We start from the raw sequence: 20319 nt of genomic DNA, 5'->3' as shown, positions 1-20319 counted from the left end.
CAGCCATGCCATAATTTTGCCTGCTTCTTCCCCTTTCTGGTCCATTGGCACCTGTGCCTGACACAATTGCAAATTAATATTTGTCTCACTTGGCCCTTGTATCCCATGGGGCGACCCTACAGGCAAACCACAAAGCTTTTTTCTTCCCTCCAGTTTCTGGAGGATAAAGCAGACATCTTCAGAAAATTCAGAAGAAACCTTCAGAAAAGAGTATGGAGTGAGTGGTACTCTGTCTATAGCTGCTTATTTGGTCCTGCAGAAGAGAGACATCAAATGGACGACCCAAATATGACTATTTATTCTGACAATCCTGAGGATATTTTTGTATATGGGATTGCAAAGGACCTAGGATGCTCCTTTAAACTAAGAAAGAGTGTCTCATTGCGTTTATGTTTAGGAAATAAGAGTACTGATTCATTTTGATAGTATTACTTCAGTGCTGGTTTCCAACCTGAAAGAAGCATTGACTAGACATCCCCCTAAGTCAGATGGGCAGTAAGCAATACTAGTGAAGCGCACAGGCTCTGAAGTAAGACACTTTGATACAGTCCATCGCTTATTTAGTTATTTAATTTGGGGGTAGTTATTTATTCTTTGCGCCTCAGTATTCTCGCCTATAAAAATGGTAGTAACTGGACTTCCAGCCAAGATGGAGGCATAGACAGACACGCTGCGTCTCCCTCCACAACTAAGAAGGAATACAACTAGCTCAAAACTAGAAACAACCAGAAGTTCCAGAAAATCAAGCTGCATGGAAGTCCAACAAAGATATAAAGAAGAAATACTCATCCAGACAGGTAGGAGTGGTAGAGCCGGGGTGGAGAGGACATAGTGTGGTGGTGGCAGCAGGCTGGCGGAAAGTGCAGTCACACGTTTTAAAGAGTCAGGAGGGACACCTGGGGAGTGTACCCAGCTCCTCACCGGACTTTGCAGCTCAGGGTCCCTACACCAGGGAAAATCAAGCTTCATTGCTTCTGACTATGCAGACTAGTGAGGATTGGGGCGGAGGCAGAAACTACCAGTCTCTAGGCAGAGTCTGCTTGTTTAAAGGGCCCCCATGATCCTAGAACATCCGCAGACCCATCTTCTCTGGGAACGACAGCCAGGACAACAACTAGAGAGGCACCAGCCCCATACAGAAGTGCAAGAAGTGCCTAGAAAAGGGGCGAGTGTTGGGCAAGTGGCATTGTTCCCTCTCAGACCCCTCCCCAATATACAGCACCACAACGTGGTGAAGCAGGTCGCCCTGTACTGATGAATCCCTAAGGTGCTCCGCACCTTACAAAGTAATAGGAGCAGCAGCTCTACCTAAAGACACAGAGGCAAACAAACACAGGAGCCTGTCAAGATGAGGAGACAGAGAAGTATGGCCCAAAAGAGGGAATGGATCAAGGTTCCAGTGGGAGAACTAAGTGATGAGGAAGATAACCAACTTAACAGATGAGGAGATAGACAACCTAACAGATGCAGAATTCTAATCACTGGTAATAAAGATGCTCACAGGCTTGACAGATATGCTTGAGTACAACGAATGCATAAGAGAAGAAGTGAAGGCTATGCTAAGTGAAACGAAGGAAAATCCACACAAAACCAATGGTGAAGGGACTAAAACCGGGGTTGAAATCAATGATTTGGAACATAAAGAAGAAAAAAACAGTCAACCAGTACAGAATGAGGAAACAAGAATTGAAAAGAATGAAAAGAAGCTTGGGAACCTCTGGGAAAAATTTAAACATGCCATCATTCGAATCATAGGGATGCCAGAAAGAGAAGAGGAAGAGCAAGAAATTGAGAACTTATGTGAAAAAATAATGGAGGAAAACTACCCAAATTTTGTGAAAGGAATAGACATATAAATCCAGGAAGCACAGAGAGTCCCCAGTGAGCTGGACCCAGAGGGGACCTCACCAAGACACATCATGATTAAAATGCCAAAGGTGAAAGATAAAGAGAGAATCCTAAAAGCAGCAAAAGAGAAGCGGAGAGTTGCCTACAAAGGGGCGCCTTTAAGACTGTCAGCTGATTTATCAAAAGAAACTTTGCAGGCAAGAAGGGACTCGCAAGCAGTATTCAATGTGATGAAAAGCAAGGACCTACAACCAAGATTACTCTATCCAGCAAAGCTATCATTTAGAATGGAAGGGCAGATGAAGTGCTTCCCAGACAAGGTAAAGATAAAGAGTTCATTATCGCCAAGCCATTATTATATGAAATGTTAAAGGGACTTATTTAAGAAAGAGATCAAAGCTATAACCATTAAAATGACAACAAACTCACAAACATCAACAACTGAATCTAAAAAATAAAAACAAAATCCAACTAAGCAAACCAGAATAGGAACAGAATCATATTTGGAGGGTTATCAGCTGGGAGGGGAAAGGGGGATAAATGGGGAAATGGTGCAGGGATTAAGAAGCATAGTTGGTTGGTACAAAATAGACAGGGGGAAGTTAAGAAAAATATAGGAAAGGGTAAAGCCAAAGAACGTATACGCACAACCCATGGACATGAACTAAGTGGGGGTGGGATTGCTGGAGGGAAGGGGATACTGGGTAGAGGGGAGCAAAGGGAAAAAAATTGGAACTATTGTAACAGCATAATCAATAAAATATACTTAAAATAAAATATACTTAAAAAATGGTGGTAATTACTAAATATGGTTAGAACAGGCTGGTCAGAAGTACAAAATTCAAAAGTCCATAGAAAATGTTGAGCCAGTGTCTTAATTAATCAGTCTTTGATAAGTATTAGTGATGATTATCCTTAAGTTGGTCCCATTTATGTCATTCTCTATGGGTAATGGCTGCTGAATTTTGTATGTTTGTTTATTTGCTGATTTGAAGAGAACACAATTTCTTTCATACCTACCTGACAGATTTTGAGGATTGTGTTATCATGGAAAAGAACTTAGAAAATGTACAGCATTAATAATAATTGCATATGGGTACCAGTGACTTCATGTTGCTCTTTCCTTTATATTTCCCCCCTGCCACTGGGATATGCAATGATTTCTATAAAAATGAGTCAGTGTTGACATTTGGTCCAAGGCCCGTTGGTGATGGCATTTTCCCTTCTCGCTAAGTTCCTCCTGTAAATGGAGCCAGGAGTACCTTTTTAACTTCCTGTTCTTAAGCATCCTTGCTGCCTTTTTTAATGTTATATATATTTCCCAAAATTTACTATTCTAACCATTTTTAGGTGTACAGTTCAGACTGGCATCAAATGCATTCCTATTGTTATGCAGCCGTCTCCACCACCCATCTCCACGGTGTCTCTCCCGCTCCTCCCTCCCCCATTAGGTTGCCCCTGGCAACCGCCATTCTACTTTCTGTCTCTGAATTTGGCTACTGTAGGTACTTCATGTAAATAGAATTATACAATATGTGTCTTTCTTTTCCTCCCCTGCAGGATAAAGTCAAGTTTAATATATGAGCATGGGAATTCACATTAGCTTGAAAATTCCAAAGACAGTGAGGTAACATTGGGTATATATAACATTTTGGACAAAAAAGAAAAATGGGGAGAATGGAGTCTTAAATTTAAGAAGTCAGTATGGGTGATTTACAATAGCTGAGAAAATCAGAGCATACGTGGCAGAAAAATGATTTCTAGGCCACTCAATCAGTGGGACAGAGGGATAGCTAGCCAACAGTATTTGCATGAAGCCCTCCTATTTTCTTTTTCTTTTTTTTTTTTTTAGGTTCTAGTTTTTCCTTTACTGAAATAAATAGCTTAACCTCCGTTTTTTTTTTTTTTTTTTTTTTTTTCTGAGTAAGGATCATGTGTTAGTAATCCTTAATCTTAACTTTTAAAAAAAAATTTTAATTAATTTTTTTTTCTCTTACAGTTGTTCCACTATTTCCCCCATTGTTCCCCCCCTCCCAGCCCACCCCTTCTCCCACCGTCAATCCCCACCCCGTTGTCCATGTCCATGTCCATGGGTCATTTATACATGTTCTTTGACTGGACCCTTCCCGTTCTTACCCCTTTCTCCCCCTCCCCCCCCCCCAGTAACTGTTAGTCTGCTCCTTGTTTACTTGCCTAGTATTTGTCTTTTTATGCATGATTTACTTCATAATGTCTTCACGATTCATCCATATATGGAAAGTGTCAGAATTTCACTCCTTTTTAAGGCTGAATACTTTGTATGTATACCCACCATTTTGTTTATCCATTCACCCATCGAGGAGCACTTGATTCCATCTTTTGGATGTTGTGCATAATGCTGCTGTGAACGTGGGTATATAGATATTACTTAAGTTCCTGCTTTCAATTCTTTTGGATATTTTCCAAGAGTGGAATTGCTGGATGATACGGTAATTTTGTTTAATTTTTTGAGGCACCATCACACTTTTCTACATCAGCTGCACCATTTTACATTCTCACCCAATAGACAAGGGTTCCAATTTCTCTGCTTTCCTACCAACACTCATTAATCACTGTTTTTTTTTAATAGTAGTCATCCTAGTGGGTGTAAAGTAGTATCTCATTGTGGTTTGTATTTCCTAGTAATTAGGGATGTTGATGTGTTTATTGACCAGCTGTATGTCTTCCTTAAGGAGATGTTTATTCAAGTTCTTTGCCCATTTTTAAGTTAGGTTGCCTTTTTTATTGTTGTTGGCCCTGATTTTTAAAAGCTTGAAACACTGTGATCTAGTATGCCAGATGAATCATTGAGCACTTGTGTACTAGGAACTAGATGCTGAGGGTTCAGCAGGGAATGCAGACAGAAATCCTGCTCAAAGGGAGCTTTTATTCATTGAGGGAGACAAACAATTAAAATATGTAGTGTGGCAGATGATCAGCTTTTGGAGGAAAATGAAGTTGGGAAGCGGGAATATCGGAAACGTGAGGTGCAGGAGGTGGTAAAGAAGGCACCACTGACGTTTGGGCACAGACCTGAAGTGCAGCTCTTTGGGGGAAGAGCCTTCTGACATCCCAGACATTTGCAAAGACCCTGAGATAGGAACCGGACTGGTGTGCTAAAGAACCAGCAAGATGGCCCATGTGGCTGCAGCAGAGATGGTAAAGCCTGGGTTGTAGAAGATGGTGTCAGAATGGTAATGAGAGTGGAGCGAGGCGATCGGTCAACACCTGAAAGGCCCGTTTTCAGTTCTTTGGTTTCTACTCAGAAAGAAAAATGTATCAACAGAGTGCAGTGGATATACTGCTTACAAGAGGCCAGTGATTTCCCAGCGTGAGGACATCCCCTTACCTCAGATATGGTGGTGCTTAGGAAAGGGTGGTGACGTAGGGCCCAGAGTAAGGAAACACCTGCAGGAGCCAAGTGAAGTGGGTGTAGCACCCGCCCCCTCCATGAACCTTATTTCTTCACTCAACAGACTGAATGCATTGAGCACGGAGTCGGCACGCTAGGCTTAGGGACTAGGAAATGGACACAATGCAGTTCCTCCAGCTGAGCTGAGGAGGCAGACAGAGTCAGTGGGCAGCAGCCCTACAATGCAGTGAGTTTTAGTAGAAAGAGGAAAAATCGAGAGTGTGTGGAAGCCTAACCCCGACTAGTCACTGGTAGTTTGGGAAACAACAGAGGAGGGGGATAAGGTGGATTACGGAAGGCTTCCTGGAGAAAGTCACATTTGAGCTGCCATCTTGAAAAGTGAATAGGAATCAACCAAGCAAATAAAAGAAAGGGGAGTTTCTGCCAGAGGGAGTTTTTTTTTTTTTTTTTTTTTTTTGCAAAGACAGGTGATGCCAGCACTCAGGAGCATGTCTTCTGGCATTGGAGCATGGGTAGTCACTTGTGGAGCGTGATAAGGCAGAAACAGCAGGCAGGTTTCACACACAAGAGCCATTTAATGCCCTGACAGGCTGTAATTTTAACCAGATGACTTTGAACAAGAGCATAATGGCCAGGGCAGTGATGGCAGCGGGGAAGCTCATTTGGGAAAGCTAGGGACGCACACTAGACGCTGGGACACCTGCAAGTCTTGCTCAAACAAATCTGGGTGAGAAATGATGAAGCCTGAAATACATCAGTAATTAGAGCAAGGGAAGGCTCAGAAGAGATGATGTGAGAGATCAATTTAGGTGACCTGGTAACCAACTGAAAGTGGACCACTGCAGCAGGCTCTGGTTTAAAGGTGAGGGATGGGCAGAGATGACTTAAGTCTACCTTTCCAGGTGGAAGTGTTTGGAGCTCAGGAGCAACTCTAGGGAGGCTTAGATTTCAGGAGCTGCAGGTCCAAACAAGTCCCAAGAAGAGAGGGAGAGCTGCAAGGAGGGGAAGTGGCTATGCTGTGGGCCACAGAATGGTCAGAGCAATAAAGATGAAAAGATAGGCAAGTAATGTAAGCCAGAAACAGGACCGCCAGAGAAATAACGGCATCATTATCTCATTTGCAAACAGAGGGTTGACAGGCAGGAAGGATGCAAAAGGAAGATGCAGGGGCTCCCTCCAGAATACGTGTGACTAATTTCTCTCTCTTTGTCCCCAATAAACTTAGTAAAGTCAAAATAAAAGTTTACACAGACTTCTTTCATGTATAATATCACCTTCTTATTGCATATTGAAGAAAACTTAAAATTTTCTGTAAACTAACATTGAATTTATGCTGAAAAAAGGAGTGATTATAAGAGGTTTTTATATGTTAGGAACATCTGTGATATGTAGAATTCACTAGAAGCATAACTTGATGAGTATATTTGATGACATTTCTTATACTGAGTGGCAGTAAGGTAACTGGGTAGCAATGAGATGATTTTTTCTTACTGCAGATAATTATGAATTGGTGTAAAGATTTTAAGGCAACATTATGCCATCTATTATGCCAATTCATAGAGAAATCTTTTAACCAAAGGAGTCAAAATAATCTTCCTATGTGAAAACAAAACTTAAAAAATCTTGGTGGAGCCCTGGCCAGTGTGTCTTGGTTGGCCATTGTCCTACAAACCAGAAGGTTGTGGGTTCAATTTGTGGTCAGGGCACATGCCTGACTTTTGAGTTCAGTCCCCAGCCCCTCTCTCTAAAATCAGTAAACATATTCTAAGGGGAAATTTTTAAAAAATAACAAAAAAAACTTGGTGGATTAAATGATATACACTATATCCTGCCTCCCCTGGTTTCCATGAGGCAGTTACTGGAGGAGTATTGTTTCCCTGTATTTGGCTGAACTCTTAACAGCAGCACCTGACTTAAAAGACAGAAAACAAATTAATTTCAGGTTCCATCTACATATAAGGAAAATGTCAGGAGCTAAAGGAGCAATGTCATAAAACTTAAAAGGGATACAAATAAGAGTTTCAAAGTATTCTGCACTGTAGTATTTTAGCCTGAAGATATTCGAGGGGACATGGTTGAATTACTGTATTCTTTCTTACGAAATACTCAGGAATTCCCTGGCCACTGTGGCTCAGTTGGTTGGAGCATTGTCCTGTAAACCAAAAGGTCCTGGGTTCAGTTTCCAGTCATGGCACATGCCTAGGTTGTGGGTTCTGTCCCCAGTGTCAGTGTGTATGAGAGACAACTGATTTTTGCTGCTTCTCTCTCTCTCTCTCTCTCTCTCTCTCTCTCTCTCTCTCTCTCTCACCAATAACCCTGTCCTTGAGAGAGGATTTTAAAAAACAACAACTCAGTAATGGATCCAGGTTCTTTATTTTAACTTAGAGATTAGTGATATAATTAGTAAATTAAAGAAATAAAGATCTCTCTTTTGAGTAATAAGAAAGAGGTTTGGAAATCTCAGATGTGGAGATGAAGGAGAGAAGGCTATTTTCTCTGATGAGGCAGGCCTGGAACTTCCCTTGAGCCAGAATCCCATCGGGTGTGAAGAACCGTAAGCCCACGGCCAGGCAGGTTGGAATTAGATACTCCATAGCAAAATCAAGCCTCTTAACATTTCTGTGCCTCCAATAATTTGTTTTGGGGACACAGGGTGGGTGGCTAGGAAAGAAGAGAATCTAAAATGCTCATGTTCCCAAAAGACGCCTTCGTAAGATTGTCCCTTAGGAAGGATGCTGTAAACTTGCTGGGCAACATCTCATTCCTCACAGGCCTCATGCCAGCCTCCCAAGACTTGTGGGGACTAATCACCATTACTAGGTTTTCTTCCCTATAATTTGAGAGGTTGTAAGGAGTCTTTTTTTATCACATTGATTGCCAGCTACAAGTGAAAACATAGTCTTTCCAAGAGCTTTGCTTTTCAGTTTTCCAGTACCTTATTTTAGGAATGAGATTTTTTTTTTTAAGTATATTTTATTGATTATATTGTTACAATAGTTCCAATTTTTTCCCCTTTGCTCCCCTCCGCCCAGCACCCCCCTTCCCCGACAATCCCCTCCCTAAGTCCATGCCCATGGCTCATCCTTTCATATATTCTTCTTCTTTTTTAAAAAAATAATTAATTAGTTAAATATTTTAACAATAAAAAATAACAATCCCTCCTTCTCAGACTTAAGACCCTTTACAATCTTATAAAGGACAATGGACGAAGGTCTCGAGCTCCTCTAGCTGCTTCAAGCTGGACATGGTCATCGTCCTACCTATCCTTGGGTCAAGAAATCCCTAATAAGAGTGGGGATGTGGAGGGGAGGGTGGCCTTCCTACAAGGGGAAGGATCGTGCAGACTCCAGGTTGGTTGGCTGTCTCTGGACAACGGCATGCTTGGTTTAACAGTCTGGCATCCTTGTTGTATTCTGGGGGCAACAGGGTTAAAGGACATCATTCAATCCGTAACCACTAGATGACAAAAGACAGGTGTTAATTTTTCAATGTCCCACATTAGGGAAAAGAAGGGCTTTTTTGGAGGAAGGTATGCCAGGTACATCTCACCTGTCCAAAACCCTTTTGCCCATTATACTTAGTTTGGACTGAGGGAAATATTTTAGGTTTCCCCCCTCTCAGGCCTCTGGGCTCTTTCTGTCCAAGCCATTAGGATAGAAAAGAGAAACCAGTTTTAAAGTGAAGCCCACAGACCACCCCGTTCTTCACCAACCCAGCCACTTAGTTCAGCCAAACCAGTGAGTCTCAGGAGGCAGCAATGCAGACAGGATTAAGTGAGGTCTATACGTACAGACAATCACTCAGGTAATGAGATCGTAGGCTTATGCCCTTTGAAAACAGAAAACACATGTTAATTTATGTAACATAACCCACACACAAGTTTATAGATCTGTAGGACTGTCTTATAGGAAAGACATCCAGTTGCAAGGCATTTGACATTCTTCTTGCCTGTAAATTAAACATCTTTGATAATGCCACAGACATAGTTTAACTTTCAAATGAAAACAAATTTTAAATGAAAAGAAACTTTAAAGATGGTTAGCTGCATTACTTTATAGTTTACCACTGGGCATTGTGATCTTCCTTGAATCTTGATTTTTCTCCCTAAGATTACCCTCCTTGTCATTAAAGGGACTGCATTAAGTTCATTTTTAATTTATCCTGTTCACTTGCATAAACACAACAAGAGCAGCAAACGATCACTTATGATCTTTAGTTCTGCTTTGCTGGAACTTACGCAAGGAACATTTAGGGTGACCTTCAGTCTGCCCTTCAGGGCACAGAAGCAGATCACATACCTGGCATTCAGCCTTGCCTGTAAACACCTGTCTTTTCCAGGTCCTCCTGGTTTTCCATTGTGCCTTAAGGTCCCTTCTAGCCATCTTTCAGGAAAACAACCTTCGCTCCTTCCCTGGAAAGATTGCTATGGACCGCTCATCCATCCAAGGTACCAGGCGTTTTATCTTGTGGACTTTTATTACCTTTGAAAGTCAGTCCCAGTTGCTCAGGGCTTTTTGGTAACAACCAACGCCCAAGCATGTCTCCTTTAGGCATGACATTCCAGTCAAAGTCTTAGTCAAAAAAATCGTTATTAACAACTGGTCTTATTAGTTTTATGCAAAGAAACTTAGGTCATTACTTACTTCTTTAGAATGCCAAATTCTGGAGGGATCAGATAGGGAGAAAATATATACAGTGTGAAGGAAAAACCTTGTCCTTCTAATATTCACTGAACTTGCATTTCTATTCTTTATATTTTTATTTTTTCCCCCCACTAAAAATTTTTCTGTTTGTTTGTTTTTCCATTACAGTTGTCTCACTTTTTTCCCCCTCTTGCTTCCCTGCACCCTGCCCCCCCCCCCTTCTCCCACATTCAGTCCCCACCCAGTTGTCCATGTCCATGGGTCATTTATACATGCTCTTTGACTAGACCCTTCCCCTTCTTACCCCCTTCTCTCCCTCCCATCTCCCCCTTTGTTACTGTTAGTTTATTCCTCGTTTACATACCTCTGGTTCAATTTTGCTCATTTGTTTGTGTTGTTCATTAGTTTCCTGTAACAGGTGATAGCATACGGTAATTTTCTTTTGTTGCCTGGCTTATTTCGCTAAGCATAATTCTCTCTAGTTCCAGTCATGTTGTTGCAAATGGTAGAAGTTCCTTCTTTCTTTCAGTACTTATTCATTGTTATTTTCCCACTTTGTACTCGTGTTCCTCTCTGTCTCTCTCTGTTTCTTCATCTTCTTAAAGCAGACCCTTTAGCATCTCTTGCAATACTGGTTTGGTGGAGATGTATTCTTTTAACCTTCTTTTGTCTTGGAAACTCCTTATTTCACCTTCCATTTTGAATGAGAGCCTTGCTGGGTAGAGTATTCTTGGTTGTAGGCCTTTGTTTTTCATTACTTGGAATATATTTTGCCATTCCCTTCTGGCTTGTAGTGTTTCTAGGAATGAGATTTTTAAAAGAGGAGACCACCAGGTGAATTCACTCTTGACGGCATCTCATAAACCTAGTACAATATTAACAAGTTCCTGTCCTTCCCAGCCAAGAAAAAGCTAGAGGAGTTCATCACCACCAAACTAGTATTACAGGAAATGTTAAAGGGATCTCTTTAAGGAGGAGGAGGAAAATAAATAAATAAGCATGAGTAATTAAATGGCAATAACTACATAGGTATCAATAATTATTTTAAATGTAAATGGATTTGTAGAAAGGCCGGATTAGCAATACTTACTTCAGACAAAATAGGCTTTAAAACAAAGGCTATAACAAGAGACAAAGAAGGACATTTCATATGCATTAGCCAAGATACGGAAGCAACTTAAGTGTCTATCAGTAGATAATTGGATTAAAAAAGTGGCGGTACACAAATATACAATGGAATATTATTTGGTCATTAAAAAGAATGAAATCTTACTGTTTGCAACAACATGGATGGACCTAGAAAGTAATTTGCTAAGTGAAATAAATCAGACAGAGAAAGAAAAATACCATATGATTTCACTTATGTATGGAATCTAAAAACCAAAATAAATAATCAAACAAACTCATAGATACAGAGAAAAAACTGGTGGTTGTCAGGTGGGAGGGAGTTTGGGGGGCTGGGTGAAGGGATTAAGAAGTACAGATTGGCATTTACAAAATGGTCATGAGATATAAAGTACTACATAGGGAATATAGTTAATAATATTGTAATAACTATGTGTGATGACAGGTGGGTGCTAGACTTATCCAGGGGATTCCTTCCTAAGTTAAACAAATATCTGACCACTATGTTGCACACCTGAAACTAATATAATATGGCTGTCAGCTGTAATTGAAAAATGAAAGTTCCTGTCCTTATGTAAGATGTGCAGTTGGGAGGTAGGGCATTGTGGCAGTAACCCCCCTCTGACTGACTCCCTGTTTGGAACAGGTTGTTTTGGGCTTAAGACTAGACCGTGGACACATGCATTCCAAGTCTGTTTTTTTTAGGAGCACCCTCATGTTGTGTAATTTAGTCAAAACACATCAAAGCATGTGGTTTCTGTATCTATTAGTTCAGTGTCTAATTACAATAACAGGAGATGGCCGTGTCCCTACTGTGGCCAAGTTCATCAGCAGGGGAGAGGAAAGCAGATTAGCTTTCTCAGCAGAGGCTAGGACAGCACTGTGGGAATTCAAGACAAACAGGATCAAATTGGGGTGGAGAGGAAGTAAAAGGGAAATGAGAAGCAGCTACTTCAACTCTCTGGAGTGCCGATTTGCTGTTCTTTTCCTCTGTTTTCTGTAAGGACGGTCACCCCTAGAACTTTAAATGAAGGCTGCATATGGCTCCACAGCGACCATCCTTGTGAAATACTTGGCCTTCATTTGTCAGTCTGCTTCCTGCAATGATGTCAGCTATTTAAAAATAAAAAGGAAACAATTATTAAGTGTCAAAAGAACATGACCTTTCCATTGATTGATTTAGATTCTTTGAAGCCATGGGGCAATGGTTTCTCTCAAAACTCTTAGTTCCAGGGGCTGGGACTCTCTCATCAGTGACTGGGGATGACTTGTCAACCAGAAGTTGTCAGGCCGTGTTAGTTAGAGTAACTTTGCAGTTCCCTCCTCAGTGGGTGTTGGCTTACTCTGAAGACCAAGTTTGACCAAGATGTACATAGTAGCTGAGAACACAACTCAAACTTGGTTCTACAGTAGCAAGTGTTCAGTATTCCCATGGGAGCAAGTGTTCAGGCTAAAGGAAATAGAAATTTCTCCTGGCTTCACTTGTAATCTGATTACCCTCCTGATTTAGATGGGAAGAACATTGCCAAGGGCAATAAGCTCTTGAGATTCCCCCCCCCTTTTTTAAAATCCTCACTTAAGAGTATTGTTAATTGATTTTAGAGGTCAAGAGAGAGAAGAGAGAGATAAACATCAATGTGAGAGAGAAACATCAGTTGGTTGCCTCCTGTACACACCCTTACTGGGGATTGCACCTCACAACCTTGCGGGGAACAAGACGGCAGTCCAGCCAACTGAGTCACCCAGCCAGGGCCTTCCTTGTTTTTTTAAAACCCAATCCTCAGCATTCATGTGCCAGACACTGATCTTAGTGCTTTGCCAGTATTAATTCATTTAACCTTTTAATATGTACAGAAGAATGGACTGCTGTTTTCTTTCTTTTTCTGATGAGGAAACAGACATGAAGCTGGAAAGTGTGGAACTTGATTTCACCCAGGCCCTCTGGCCTTGGTCTGTCCTGGGAACATGCTCTCTTTATCTATTAGCAGGGGAAAAACAGGGCAGGCACATCTCCTGGGAAAGTCTGAAATGAAGGAAGAATAACTCCTAATATTTTCTCATTTCCATTATGATGTCTCTTTTGATTTAGGAGTTATTTAGTAGTGTATCCTGCCAACTTAACAACTGGAGAACGGCTCTTACTCAGGTGAAGAACAGAACGAAATGAAATTGTTCATCTTATTGTCCTTATAGTTCTTTTGTCTTGCTGAATTATCAAAGTTTGCATAAAATTATGGCAAAAAGAGAAAGCCTTCTGATTCAATAAAGACTGTCTTGAGTTTGAATCCCAGCCGTGCCACTCAGGAAATATGTCCCTTGTATAAGCTGATTTCTCCAAGCCTGTTTCCTCCTCTGTGAACTGGGAATAATAGTTTCTGCCTCATAGGGCTGTTAGCATTAAATGAGTTAAAAATATGAAAAGTGCTTAGAATAGTGCTCGACATGCAGTAAGAGCCCAGCAAATAGTATCTCTTGTTGTTACTCGAATAGTGGAGTTTGCCGCTGCATTTCATTATTACTTCATATTACTTATATTTTACTGTAAATAATTTAGGGAGAAGTTGTTGAGGTATAAAGTAATAGTTTGTGAACATTCTCAGACTAATTTATCAGTCTAGAATAGTGATTTTTCAACCAGTGTACTATAAGAATTCTTTCTTTTCCAGTTTTTTAAAAGAATATTCTATTGATTATGTTGTTACAGTAGTTCCAATTTTTTTCCCCTTTGCTCCCCTCCGCCCAGTACCCCCCCTTCTCTCCAGCAATCCCACCCCCCTTAGTACATGTCCATGGGTCGTGCATATAAGTTCTTTATTTTCACCCTTTCCTATATTATAATTAACTTCCCCCTGTCTATTTTGTACCAACCGATTATGCTTCTTCATACCTGCACCATTTCCCCATTTCTCCTTCTCCCCACTCCCAGATGATAACCCTCCAAATGATCCCCTTACCGATGATTCTGTTCCTATTCTGGTTTGCTTTCTTGGATTTCGTTTTTATTTTTTAGATTCAGTTGTTGATAGCTGTGAGTTTGTTGTCATTTTATTGTTCATAGTTTTGATCTTTTTCTTAACTAAGTCCCTTTGACATTTCATATAATAATGGCTTGGTGATGATGAACTCCTTTAGCTTCACCTTGTCTGGGAAGCACTTCATCTGCCCTTCCATTCCAAATGATAGCTTTGCTGGATAAAGTAATCCTGGTTGCAGGTTGCCTTTCATCATATTGAATACTGCTTGCCAGTCCCTTCCTGCCTGCAAAGTGTCCTCTGAGAAATCAGCTGATAATCTTATAGGCAACCCCCTGTAGGCAACTCTCCACCTCTCTCTTGCTGCTCCCAGGACTCTCTTTATCTTTCACCTTTGGCATCTCAATCATGAAGCATCCTGGTGTGGTCCCCTCTGGGTATAGCTCGCCCGGGACCCTCCGTGCTTCTCAGACCTGTATATCCATCTCCTTTGCAAAATTTGAGAAGTTTTCCTCATTTTTTTTCAATTCTTACTTCCTCATTCTGCACTGGTTGACTGCTTTTTTCTTCCTTATGTTCCAAATCATTGGTTTGAATCCCCGCTCCTGTCTGAGAGGGAACAACGCTGCCTGCCTAGTAGTCGCCCCTTTTCCAGGCACCTCTCCCACTTCTGCACCAGACTGGCGCCTCTCTAGCTGCTGCCCTGGCCATTGTCCCCAGGGTGGGTGGGTCTGCGGATGTTCCAGAGCCATGGGGGCCCTTTAAACAAGCGGACTCTGCTGAGACTGGCAGTTTCTGCCTCCGTGCCAAACCCCACTGGTCTGAACAGTCAGAAGTAATGAGGCTTGATTTTCCCCGGTGCTGGGACCCTGAGCTGCGAGGTTCGGTGAGGAGCTGGGAACGCTCCCCAGGTGTCCCTCCTGACTTTTTAAAACGTGTGACTGCACTTTCTGCCGGCTTGCCGCTGCCACCACTGCTGCCACCACACCGTGTCCTCTCCGCCCTCGCTCTGCCCCTCCTACCTGTCTGGATGAGTATTTCTTCTTTATATCTTTGTTTGCTGGACTTCCATGCAGTTTGATTTTCTGGAACTGCTAGTTGTTTCTAGTTTTGAGGTAGTTGTATTCCTTCTTAGTTGTGGAGGGAGATGCAGCATGTCTGTCTATGCCTCCATCTTGGCCGGAAGTCTTGTACTATAAGGATCTTAAAATATGCAATACCAGACTATTAATCAGGGGCACTGATTTTTTTCCTTCAACTTCAAATTTTTTTAAAAAAATGGTAACAGCCAACACAAAAATAGCCATCTGGTGTGAATGAATCAAAATTGCACCTTTTTAAAAAAAAAATCAGATCAGCAAAAAGTGTGTTTTTGGTGTGCTGCAGGAATTTAGTAATTAGTTTGTGTGTCATGAGATGAAAAAGGTTGAAAATTGCTGGTCTAGAATAAAACACAATACAACTAATCTGAAAACTGTTGTGAACTTTATACTTCCTATCCCTCAGAAATTAAATATTTATTTAGTCTATTTTAAGGTAAGGGATTAAACTACCAATTAGAGACAAACCCCAAATTAACTAAACTTATCCTACATCTTACTGCCTCATAACGTTGGAGGAATTGAACCAAAGAAATCTGCATTTTATATTGTCAGCTCCAAAGAAGGAAGCAACATTCTCACTTAAGTATATGAAATTAAGTGTTCTTCCCACTGGAGAGCAAAAGAATTGAATAGTTTAGCCAAAAGGGGAGGTGTGGTTTTTGTTTTGCTTTGTTTTGTTTTTTTGTTTAAAGTGAACTATGCAATGGACCTGATTCCAAGTAGACAGCAATAGAACATGGGTCAAATCTTTCATCATCTGGATTTCATCATCAGCGTATTCATTTCCCCCTTGCTGTGTTACTGTGCAGATCAGATAAAGACCTGGAGATCAGAGCATTGTGGATGAAATCCTGAAACAGCTACTCCAGATTCTGAATATCCTCTTCTCTGTGATACCTTGAAAACTGGCCTGAAACTTTATGGAAATCAAGCCAGAGGGCAGCAGTTCATAGTGGGGAATCAGAAGACTAGGTCAAGTCTGTGTTTCCCCAAGGGGAAAGGCGTCATCCCTCTTCTTTGGCAGTGAGAAGAGAGGGAGCGAAGTGCATCCCACACTCATACTTGCCTTCTGTGAAACCAGCCATGGGATTTCCACATTTGTGATAGTCCTTTTATTTATACATTTAAAAGATAAAGGCAATAGGATAAAAAGGCAATATTTAAAAATTACAACAACTAACAGTTATATGCTGTTCATTATATGCTAGGCATTGGTTTAAATGTTTTTCACACAGCGACTCATTTACTGTCTTGCTAAAAGCAGAGACTTCGAGTTCCCATTAGCTAATAACCTCAAGGCACAATTCATCATTAACAATAGCGAGTACAATTCCATATTTCAGCTGTCTCCTTGAGCATTTCAGATACTTTTGGGTGGAAGGATTTTTATTTTCAGATATGACTAGACTGGTTTTACTTGGAATTATTTAAGTGCCAGCTGTGACATACTTTTTATTTGCACATGTTTTCTATCAGCAGTTTCTTTGCAGTTTTGTTTTGTTTTGTTTTGAAACCTGCTTTTTACTTTGTGAGGGATAATTGAGTTAAAAACTGAGTAATGTAACAGACAAGACTATCTCGTGAGGGCACAGGAACCCAGCCCTGGGTCGGCATTGACAGCGCTAATGATGTGCAGGAGCTTCCGTTCCCCCAGGCGGCTGCCGAACCTACCACCGAGGGCGCCAGAGAAATACCTGCGAGAAACTCCAGCAAAGCTTCGTTTCTTCAGCTTTGGGTGAAAAAACATGAAAGCATTTCTAACGTTCCTGCCACATGCTGAGTGATTGTTTTTAACGCCCCCTCAGCTTTGAGGGCTTTATTGTGGAGTGTGTTCACCTGGGAGGGAGGAGCCATAAAGGGGTTCGCCAACTGCCAGACAGTGTGCCATGACTAAGAGACGGCAAAGCCCTGGCTTTTTAAAACTGGTATAAATGTGTCAAACCCGTTCCTCAGTTTTCTTTGTTTCCTGCTTTCCACCTCAGCACTTCTGTGGGACTCCGAAGGGAACAGCTAGGTTTTGTCTGGAATGTCCCTTTCTTTGTCAGCACACCATGGGAGGGGCCACCCCACTGGATCCCCAAAGTTGAGAAGGCTCCCATTTCAATGGGGCTAAAGTTTAGGTACGGGTTTTCGACATACTTGATTGATTTAGCTGCGCTGTAATTGCAGCTGAAGCAAAATGGACACACGCTGCTTGTATCAGGGTTTTTGTTTTTTCGGCTCAGTGGATAAATTTCTATTTGGAGCAGTGTTGTATTTGTTGAAATGCTCAAGAAGCTCTTCCCAGTTACAACTCATTAAGTTAGGTTCTGGCATTATAGGTAATCATGAAAATAGAAAAAAGAAAATAAGCAATATTATTAAAATGCAGTTTCTAGAACTTTTGAGAAAGGAGGAGGCAACCTTGAGCCTACTATAGAGAAATTCTAAAAGAGAAACTGTGAACTTGAAACTCCCAATTTGTCACCTTCTGGAATCTTCCTTTTATTTGGTTGCAGGGGTATTCCTGAAAGGGGGTGGGAATGCATGTATTTGTTGTAAATTACATATAAGGCTATTTTTAAATAAATGAAATAATTTAAAATGTGACTGGGAAACTGCTTCAAAGTTATTCTTTTATGAGGCAGAAGTGATGGCTGCCAAATTTAATTATGTGGTAGTCAGGAAAGGGCTTGATGATGTTTTCCTTAGAGTGCACTTTTTAAAAAAGATTTTATTTATTTATTTTTAGAGAAAGGGGAAGGGAGGGACAAAGAGAAGGAGATAAACATAATGTGTGGTTGCCTCTCGCATGCCCCCAACTGGGGATGCGGCCTGCAACCCAGGCATGTGCCCTGACTGGGAATCGAACCAGCAACCCTTAGGTTAGCAGGCTGGCACTCAGCCCACTGAGCCACACCGTCCAGGGCTAGAGTGCACTTTTAACTCTTGTTTATCTGAAGATAAATGTTTGTTAAGTATAATATTAGTCATTTTAAATTCATTGCATCAAGAATATGTTATTCTGATTTTAAAGGGTTTGATTTTTCAGGTGTAGAACTTTGCAACCTGGGCTGGTGACCCAGTGGCACTTTCTGATTCTACCAGAGACTAATCTGAGGCCTCTGCTGAGAAATTTTACCAATCAGTTCTTGACCCAGAACATGTATGTAACTACTAGTAAGCAACAAACAAAGTAGAATAATGCTGAGGTGGTCAAAGCTATGGAGTAGCAGAAGCTGGCAAGATTAATTACACCAAATTGGGTGTATTGGGAAATTGGAAAGATCCCTTAACTTGGAATCTGAAGACCTGGGTTCTAATCTCTGGTGTCTGGTATCACCGCATAACAGAGAGTTACTGGCGTGTCTGTGCCGGTGTCAAACCATTGGTAAATGGGGTAACAACACCCCTTTTATGGTGGTGTTGTGAGGATTTAACACAGTAGGTACTCAATAGGTGCCTTTGAACTTAGATTTCCCATGGAAAGTAACTTATGAAGAATAGAAGGGATGGGAGCTGCACAGTGGGGAAGAGGAACATCCATGTGGCAGAGTTGAAAGTGAGGAGCTAACGTGTGCATCTTGGAGCCCCTGCCTGCTCATTCTCCCCACCCCAGGCCAGAGTTACTCTTACCTCTAGCTTTTTTGTTTCTCTTATATGTGGGACCTAGTGCTATATATTTTATTTACCATTTAAAAATTATTATACAGTTTAACTTTCCTTTTGGTATATAGTTTTATACATTTAACATGTGCATAGATTCATGTAGTCACCACCAGTCGGGATGCAGCAGCTCTATCACTACAATTACTCCTTCGCATTATCCCTTGATAGCCACCCCCACCCTTGGACTATTAAATAATGTAAAATCTAAAGCCCTATTTATTTACCATATAAACTCAAACGCTTCTCTGAGCGCATACCAAACTGAGGGGGTGTTCTTTCTTCTAAAGTGACTAACCACGTGACAGATGGGATGGTGCCTTTAGCTAAGGGGCGGTGGGGGCGCGTGGTGTGGTGGGCAGAGGGTTCCAAGGGAGCTGTGTCCTTTGCGTCCCTCCTTTTGTTCTTCTGCTTGAGCTGAGTGGTGGGGAACACAGCTAGCTCTCCACCTTCCCATGCGCGTGCCTCAGCCTCTCAGGCGCTGGTTCAAAGGATAAAGCAATAACAGATTGTCCGTCCCAGCAGGGGACAATAGCTGAAGAAAGACTCCAGTTCTCAACAGTTCAGCTCTCCAGGAAGAGAATCTGGTGGGGGTGTGTGTTTAATTATCCTTTTAAAAAAGATACAGGCCCTTGCATAGAAGAGAATGAAGAGAGAGGGAGAGAGAGAGAGAGAGAGAGAGAGAGAGAGAGAGAGAGAGAGAGAGAGAGAGTGTGTGTGTGTGTGTGTGTGTGTGTGTTTTAAACTGGTCATGTGGGGCCATAAAGGTCAGCAAAGCAAGCACAACCAGAGAAGTCAGTGTCCTGTCTCTGTTTCCTGGGAGAACCTCTGAGATTTGGTTGCTTATTTGCCCAGCACTGGTGGCCTCAGGGGGCTAAGGTCCTAAATACAATTAGATAAGTCGGTTCCAGTTCTGAAGTAGGTTAGGTTTAGCACATTCTGTTCGTTTTGCTGATGTAACATGTCGGATATACAGTTCTTCTTTCCCAAGCTGCTGTATTACATTTTAAAAATAAAAAAGTAAGAAAATCCATTCTGTCCCTTCTTTTTTTGTATTTTTAATAAATATTTACTGGATGAGATACACACGAGTCTGAGTTGGGTTAATACAGACAACATCAAAAATTCCACGCCAGTGGGTTGAACACTGTTAGGGGCCGCACAGCTGTGGAGGTGGTCCAGGCAGCTTGATGCGAAGGTCATGCTTCCCCTGGAATCTAAAGGAGAAATAGTTCTCCAAGCAAGGGTGAGGGATGAGTGTTGAAGACAGGAGAAAAACACAACATTCATAGTTCCAGAGGTGACGGGGTGTTAGAAGTGAGGGGTTGAGAGAAGATCAGGACTGTTGACGAGGAGCAAGAGAGGGTCCTGGAGAAGAAGTGGCACCTAGATCCTGCAGGGTCCACGAGCCATGTGAGCATCCAGGAGAGCAAAGATATGTTAAGGACAGTAGGGAGTCATTGAAGGCTCTGTCCAGTGAGGGAATACAGATGTAGTTGCAATGAAATCACAGATTAGAGATGCTTTAAAAGTACTGTGTCCATACAGCTTGTGATTTTTAGTCCTCTCTCGAAGATTCAGTTGCATCCCCC

At 41.6% G+C, this 20319-nt stretch overlaps 1 protein-coding gene across 1 annotated transcript in view; it reads left to right on the top strand.

Moving 5' to 3' along the window:
• The window catches only part of PPM1H (protein phosphatase, Mg2+/Mn2+ dependent 1H), a 252010-nt gene that overhangs the window by 101965 nt on the left and 129726 nt on the right, over positions 1-20319 (top strand). The window lies entirely within an intron of this gene.

The sequence above is a fragment of the Furipterus horrens genome, unplaced genomic scaffold (genome assembly GCF_987537825.1).
Source record: "Furipterus horrens unplaced genomic scaffold, mFurHor1.1.pri manual_scaffold_4, whole genome shotgun sequence".
NCBI lineage: Eukaryota > Metazoa > Chordata > Mammalia > Chiroptera > Furipteridae > Furipterus > Furipterus horrens.
Note: the sequence above shows the minus strand (reverse complement) of the source record. Positions and strands in the feature narration are given on the sequence as shown.